Consider the following 7382-nt stretch of genomic DNA (forward strand, 5'->3'; position numbering starts at 1 on the left):
TGGCCTCCGGCTCGGCCTTTTTTGCCTCCACCTTCTGCTCCAGCTTCTCCATCCGACTGCGCTCCACAGTCTGCGCCTCCGCCAACTTCCTTAGCTTGGCATCGTGACCCCGGACGGCGTCCTCCCGGGCCTTCATCTTCTCCTCCTCCACCCTACGGCCCCGAGCTTCGTCCGCACGCTCACTGCACATGGTCTTCAGCAACTGGCAGCGATCTTGGGCGGCTCCGGCATCCTTCAGTGTCGCCTCATGAGCAGCCGTAGCTTGGGTGACGGACTTCTTGTCCTTCTCGGAGTCCACAACAGCCTGGCTCAACGCCGCTCGGACGGCAACGTCTGAATGGAGGCAGCCAGAGATCAGCTCCAGATGCCCGGCCACCAGGAGACGGTCGATGCCTTGAAGATCCTGCCGCAGCAAGGTCAGTGCAGAAAGAGCGCGCTCCAAGATGTCGGGGGAGGCAGAAGGATCCGAGGTCAGCGGAGCGGCAGAGGAAGGAAGAGGCAACATCATCACGATGGCTTTGGAGGCTGAGGGCTCCTGAGCTTCGGGGACCTCAGCAGCCGAGCCGGACGCGGGCGCTTTTGGTGCCAGTGGGGCTGCCTCCTCCTGAGGATGCTCCCCCAATTTTCGTGAGGACGACTGGGACGGGGAGGCACGAGCACCGCCATCATCCTTCCCTACGGAGGAGGGAGCGTCCTCCGTGGGTGATTTGGTCCCGGGCATGACCACTGTGTCCTCCTTCCTCCTCTTCGCCGCGGGCGTCGGCCTAGTCAAGCAACGGAAGGCGTCAAGAATCAGCAGCAGAAGCAGGAGCAAGGCAAGACAAGGATACTTACTGGTCCACCGCGGTGTAGTCCCTCAGCTTCCTGAGCTTGAAGCCTGAGAGCCTCCCAGCCATAGGCACGGGCGCAAGGGCTCTAGGCGCAGAAAAGGGGGCAGCAGGCAAGTTGGAAGAAGCTTCAGGCAGCGACAGAATAGGGGCATCGTCTCGGGAGACCAGCGCCAACCTTCCTCTCGTCGGAATCTCGACCGACGACTTCCTCCGGGGACTAACTTTGGAACTCGAGGAGCCCCTGCAGTACGCAGCTCCTCCCCTTCTAGGAGGACATCGGCCTCGTCATCATCATCAGGCAGGGTGCGGAGGATGTCGGCCTTGCGTAAGGCGGAGGTCTCCCCCACCCCTTTGTGGGTTGCCTCCGAGTCACGCTCCTCCTCTCCCTCCTTGCGAGACTCACCGGAAGACACGACCACCGGAGTTGTCACCACCGGAGTGTTTGTGGGCGCAGGCGGCACGAGCCCACACTCGTCGAAGACAGGTAGAGCGGCGACAACCTTCGCCCCATCCGGGCGGCGGTACAAGGGAACAAGGCCATCAGGAGGGTACCCTTGGTCGTCCCCGACCAAGGAACGAAGAGTCGAGTGCAATTCCTCAACGGAAAGGGGCTCTAGGCGCAGGCGGAGGTCGTCCCCTTCGTCTCCATGCTTCCACAGTGGGCGCGGGCGCGACTGGAGGGGAGCCACGAATTGCGCCATGAATTCTCGGGCAATCATGGCCCCCGTCAGCTTCGCCGTTCTCGAGTCGTCGAGCTTCAGGTCGGCGGTCATCCTCTCCATCACCTGGGTCACCCGCGGGTCAGTGAGCTTCACATGAAGCCACCCCTCATGGGACATAGTAATCTCCATCGGCAGCACCAGCCGGGGATGGACGCGCTTGGAGTCCATCAGGACCCACTTGCTCCTGAAGCCCTCGGCCTTCTTCCTGGTCTTCGAGATGGTATTGGTCTTGTTGGTCGCAACGAAGCCAACGCAGCCTGAGCAGGGGCCCTCCTTAAGCCAAAGAAAGAAGAAGTGGCACAGGAGTGCCACAGACGGCATCACTCCGACGTACGCCTCGCAGTAGAAGGAAAAATTGACAGGAGAAGGATGGAGTTGGGATGAAGATGGAGGGCGTGGATCTTATAGTGACTGAGGACGGAGTAGAAGAAGTTGGAGAAGGGGGGAACCAACCTGAAAACGATGCTACTCGTAAAGAAGGGGTAGAAGGTCCTGCGAGAGTCCTCGGGCTCGGTGGAGCCAACCCGGAGCATAGTCTTCCTCCTCTTCTCACCCTCCGCCGTCATCAAGCACATGGCGGCCAAGTTCTTCTCCGACACACTCGACGCGTCGAGCGCGGGGTCCTACCAGGATGATGGAGGGGTAGCCCGGGCTTTCTTGGGCGCCATCGACGGCATGATCGAAGGAGTATATGGATGGATCTGGAGTCTCTAGAAGCGAAGGGAAAGAAAGGGGATCTGGAGCAAGACAAAGGAAAGCAATGAAGGCAAATACAGCCCCCGCCAGCCTTTTTCCAGTCGGGCAGTTGCCGAGGCAGTGTGGGGAAGCGGAGACGCCCACGACCAATCAACCACCACACATCAACCGAGGCCGCAGGGAAAGAAAGGGGATTTGGAGCAAAACAAAGGAAAGCAATGAAGGAAAATACAGCCCCCGCCAGCCTTTTGACAGTCGGGCAGTTGCCGAGGCAGTGTGGGGAAGCGGAGACGCCCACGACCAATCAACCACCACACATCAACCGAGGCCGCAGGCTGTTAGAGCCCGCGGCGCTCCGCACTTGCCCCTTGGCTTCGCCTCGAAGCCAAGCCCGAGCGCGTCTTGGGCCCGGGAGCTACTGTTGGCGTCCTGGGAACGGGGGTCCCTAGACATGCCTGCCTGCGGCCCACGGCGTGGCTCCACCAGCGGCCCTGTATGGCCCATCTTCACTAACAAACACCCAAGACCCTCGCAAGGGGCCAAGCCTCATGAGGAGGACAACGCAAGACCTCCTCAGGGCGGCCTCACCAGGTTGGCTCACGAGGGGTGGAGAGATCAAGGCAAGGGGCACCTCGCGAGGTTCCTGTTACGCAAGCCATGACGACCAAGGCCAGGCGGGCACCAGGCGGGCGCCAGCGCACACAGTTTCCTCGTTTCCTCTTTAGTGCTAAAGAGTCAAGCACAGGCACGGAGTCCCGAGGCATAAAGCATAGGTTTCCATATCGGTGCAACGAGACCAAGACCAGCAGGACGACATGACGAAGGTCACCGTGGAAACCAGGACGGCGCCATCACCAGAGCCTTTGGCAGGCGAAGACCATATTTTGTCAGGATAGGTTGTACTAACTGTCCCCCTTCAAAACTGGCCGTTGTGGGATCCCTTCCCGCCTAATATTTGGGAGGAGGACCCAGGCCTCTATATATAGGGCTAGCCACCATTGTAGGAAAGAGAGACCGGGGGAAGGATCGGCACACCGAGAGAGAGGGACGATCCAATACAGCATCAACTCACCAAGCACAAGAGCACCTCTCCTCAGGAGGTTGTTCTTCCCTTGTAACTTTCATCCTTAGCCCGAGAGGCAATCCACCACACCACACTTGAGTAGGGTATTACACCACATCGGTGGCCCGAACCAGTATAAATCTTGTGTCCCTTTGTTCTGTGAGTTCGACACGCTAAGCCTTGAGATTGCGGTGAGGGCGTGAGCTAGAGGGAGGAGAGTTCTTCGTGCGCACCCCAGTGTTCGAACCTCAAGGATTTTGTCGGAACCAGAAATCCGACACAAAGCAACAAGCATCATGTCTGGGTTGGAACAATTTTTGTCCACTTAATAGTAAAAGACAGCAGTTCAATAGCTTCAATCCAACATTTATTCAAAATAGTACCAATACAAGTAGCACAACATCTCAAAGCACACCGCAGCATCATGTGGATGAAAGTTGGTACTGACCTTTCTTGACCAAGATTTGAAACAACTTGCGAGGACGACTTGAAAGAAATCCCAACACATATATGAAAATCCATGATCTCCTTTTGTGCAGTTCCACCAAAATTAAGCAAATTTGCTGGTGTGGCATTCGAGTTGAACTGCACAAAACACTCTTTAAACAAAAGTGTTTCACGTAGCGAACCGAAATGTCGCAATAGCAACAAGTTGAATAGATACCCCTGTTTTACAGAGGAAAAAAGGAATCAATTATTGGCCAATAAAGGAGGATGAAACATGCGGCAACAAAAATGGTAATCCTGCAAATCCCTAACAAGTGTTGCAGTTTTGAACTAAGATCCAGTAGTTAATTCTTAGAGTGGCATTGCTTAATTTTACCAGCGGCATTAAATTAACAAAAAGCATAAACAGTTCCAGGGGAGAGTGGGCACAACAATAACATGTGCTTCCATCTACTTATAAAGGGGTGATGCATAGTTTACTGTAACAAAGCAACAAGCATCATATCTGGGTTGGTCCCATTTTTGTTCACTACTTAATGGGAAAAGACAACAATACAGTATCTTCAATTCAACATTTATTTAAAATGGTATCAATACAAGTAGCACAACATCTCAAAGCACACTGCACAATCATGTGGATGAAGGCCTGTACTGACCTTTCATGAGACGACAAAGATAAAATACGAATCTGCCAAAACGAATAGGAAATCCAATCTCATTTTGTGCAGTTGCACTAAAATGAAGCAAAGTCGCCGGTGTGACATTTAAGTTTGCTATAGCAACAAGTTGAATAGATATCCCTGTTTTAATAGAGGCAAAAAAGCAGTACAAAAAAAAGACACATCCGTGACATTTTGGGCCGAACAAATTTTTTTTTCTTTCATAGTTATGACATTTTTATGATAATAATTGTGACAAAACACGGTATCATCATAGATGTGGTGGGGTCCTACTTCTATGAAAAAAAATCATGACAGAAAATGGGCTTTTCGTCCTGGGCGGGCCGGAGACGCAGCTGCATGACATTCTTTGGGCCGTCCATGACTGAAAAAACCATGGTAGAAGCGAGGGCGAGGAAAATATCAGGGTGTTCCCAGTTACGGTGGGTGGTCGGGGCCGAGCGATGCACGTTTCTCTCATACACACACGCGTGTGGGTGCGAGGCGTTGGGCTCTAACTGAACCCGAGCAAGAGGCATTGGGCTCTAACTGAACCCGAGCGATTGCACTGCACGCTACACGTTACTGGACCCGAGCGATCGATCGATGGCTGTTTACTGAACCAGATCGAGCGATTCCTTCACTACTGCTACTCACTGAAGCTGATCGATGCTGCCTCTGGATGAACAGTGAGCGTTGCCGGGGGGTTGGAAGAACAGTTCCCGGTGGGGGTGGATGAACATGACCCCATGGTGTTGCCTCTGGATGAACAGTGAGCATTGCTGGGGGGTTTGGATGAATAGTGAGCATTGCTGGGGGGTTTGGATGAACAGTTCCCGGTGGGGGTGGATGAACAGGACCCCGTGGTGTTGCCTCTGGATAAACAGGACCCCTATCGATCGAGCCGGTTGGGGCTGGATGAACAGGACCCCGTGGAGGGCTGGATGAACAGGACCACCCCGTGGAGGGCAGGATGAACAGTAGACGGTGGAGGGCTGGATGAACAGTAGCCCGTGGAGGGGTGGTTGAACAGGAGCCAATGGAGAGCGTTGGTTGAATAGTAGTCGGTGGAGTAGCGCGCGATGGAGGCTGGATGAACAGTCGCAGGTGGAGGCTGGAGAAGGTCGACGATGGATGAATAGTAGCCCGTGGAGGCTGGAGGGGGTCGACGGTGGAGATGAACAGTATCCCGTGGAGTCCCGTTTTGCGGTACGCCACACCCCTCCTGAGGAACAGGACCCCCATTTCGACCGTAGTGCTCCAACACAAGTCTGTTTCCTCCGTTTTGCGGTACGCCACACCCCTCCCGATCAACAGGACCCCCATTTCGACCATAGGAGGTCCGTTTCCTCCGTTTTGCGATACGCCAGACCCCTCCCGATGAACAGGATCCCGTTTCATATGTGGCCGGTCGAACACAAGGCCGTTTCCTCCGTTCTACGGTACGCCAGGCCTCGTTTCCATCGGCTGTTCCATCCAAGCCCTCCCGATGAACACGAAGATGCAGTCCATTCCGACCCAGCTGGTTGGCTCCCCATGAACACGACGACGATGCGTTTCTCCGTTCTGACCCAGCCATGTACATGAGCCCTGGCCGTACGTATGCGCGAGTAGGCGTTCGGGACCTTGCCTGTATCTACGTACGTGGTCGTATTTTCTTTCTTGCACACTTTCCACTGTACGTACGTGTACATGCTACGTGCATGCCTCTACTATGACACGTGCGCGCCTCTACATCAACCAGTATGTACGTACACGTTCCCGACCAGAATGACAAAACTACGTACGCTTCGACCAGGTGGGTCCCGACTGTCAGGCACTTCCTGGCCTACGAAGATGTAGCTGGTGGGTCCCAGCAGTCAGGGGGCGAATCGTTTTTTTGCCCGGACACACTTCCTTGCATGCAAAGATGTAGCTGGTGGGTCCCAGCAGTCAGGGGAAATGTTTTTTTCATGAAATACGGTGGCCCGTCTGGTGGGTCCCTGCTATCCGGTGGAGGAATAATTATTTTGCGCGTAGTAAGGAGGCAATTCCTTGCTGCGGCTGTGGACCCAACTGCCAGCCTCTCCATGTACAGTCCACGTCCGATGGAAGCCGTTCCTTGACCACGCCGCGCCGAGAGCACCAGGGCGGTGGACAACGGCGAGGCCTAGGAAGGGGACAATACGGAGCTGGGGAAGACGCGACAGTGGATGCCCACGTGTAGAGGAGTATGAGGGTTCACTGGTTCGTTGCGGGGTGAGGCTGTCGTTGCCGCAGAATAACAGTGGTTGTGGGTGAGTAGAGGGATGGCCTGGCCAGTGGTCGGAGTAGTAGGGGGCGGTGAGGCCTCTGCCGCATCGCAGCTGGCCACGGGAGGCAGGAGCAGGAGGCACGTCTAGCACTGGTTTGGGCGGCCGGAGCAAGAAGACCAAAGGTTGAAGAAGCACTACGGTCGTTGGATGGACATTGTACGGTCACTGGAGCTAGAATCGTGCATATTGACTAAGTTGACAAAGCCCTCCATCCCTGTCAACTTACTAGGCCTACAAGTCAGCCTGCAACTATACTGGGTCCCAGCTAGCAGGGGGAGTATTCATTTTTTTGTGCGTAATAAGGAGGCATTTCCTTGCATGTGAAGATATAGTTCGTGGGTCCAAGCTGTCAGTGGTGCTAACGTTCTTTTCGCGAAATACGAAGGCCCTTTCGTTTGGTCCCAGATGTCAGGTGGAGGAATCATTATTTTGCGCATAATAAGGAGGCATTTCCTTGCGTGCGGCCATGGACCCAACTGTTAGCCTCTCCACGTACAATCCACTTCAGATGCATGTCGGTCATTGACCACGTTGACCAGGCCGCGCCAAGAGCACCCGTAACATCCCAAATTTTCAATTTGAAATGTTATACATTAGATCATCATGCATATCATATTTTATTTGCATTTTGGTTGATCCTAGAAATTCTATGCAACTCAATGACCCACACA

Source organism: Triticum urartu, chromosome 5, assembly GCF_003073215.2.
Source record: "Triticum urartu cultivar G1812 chromosome 5, Tu2.1, whole genome shotgun sequence".
Classification (NCBI taxonomy): Eukaryota; Viridiplantae; Streptophyta; class Magnoliopsida; order Poales; family Poaceae; genus Triticum; species Triticum urartu.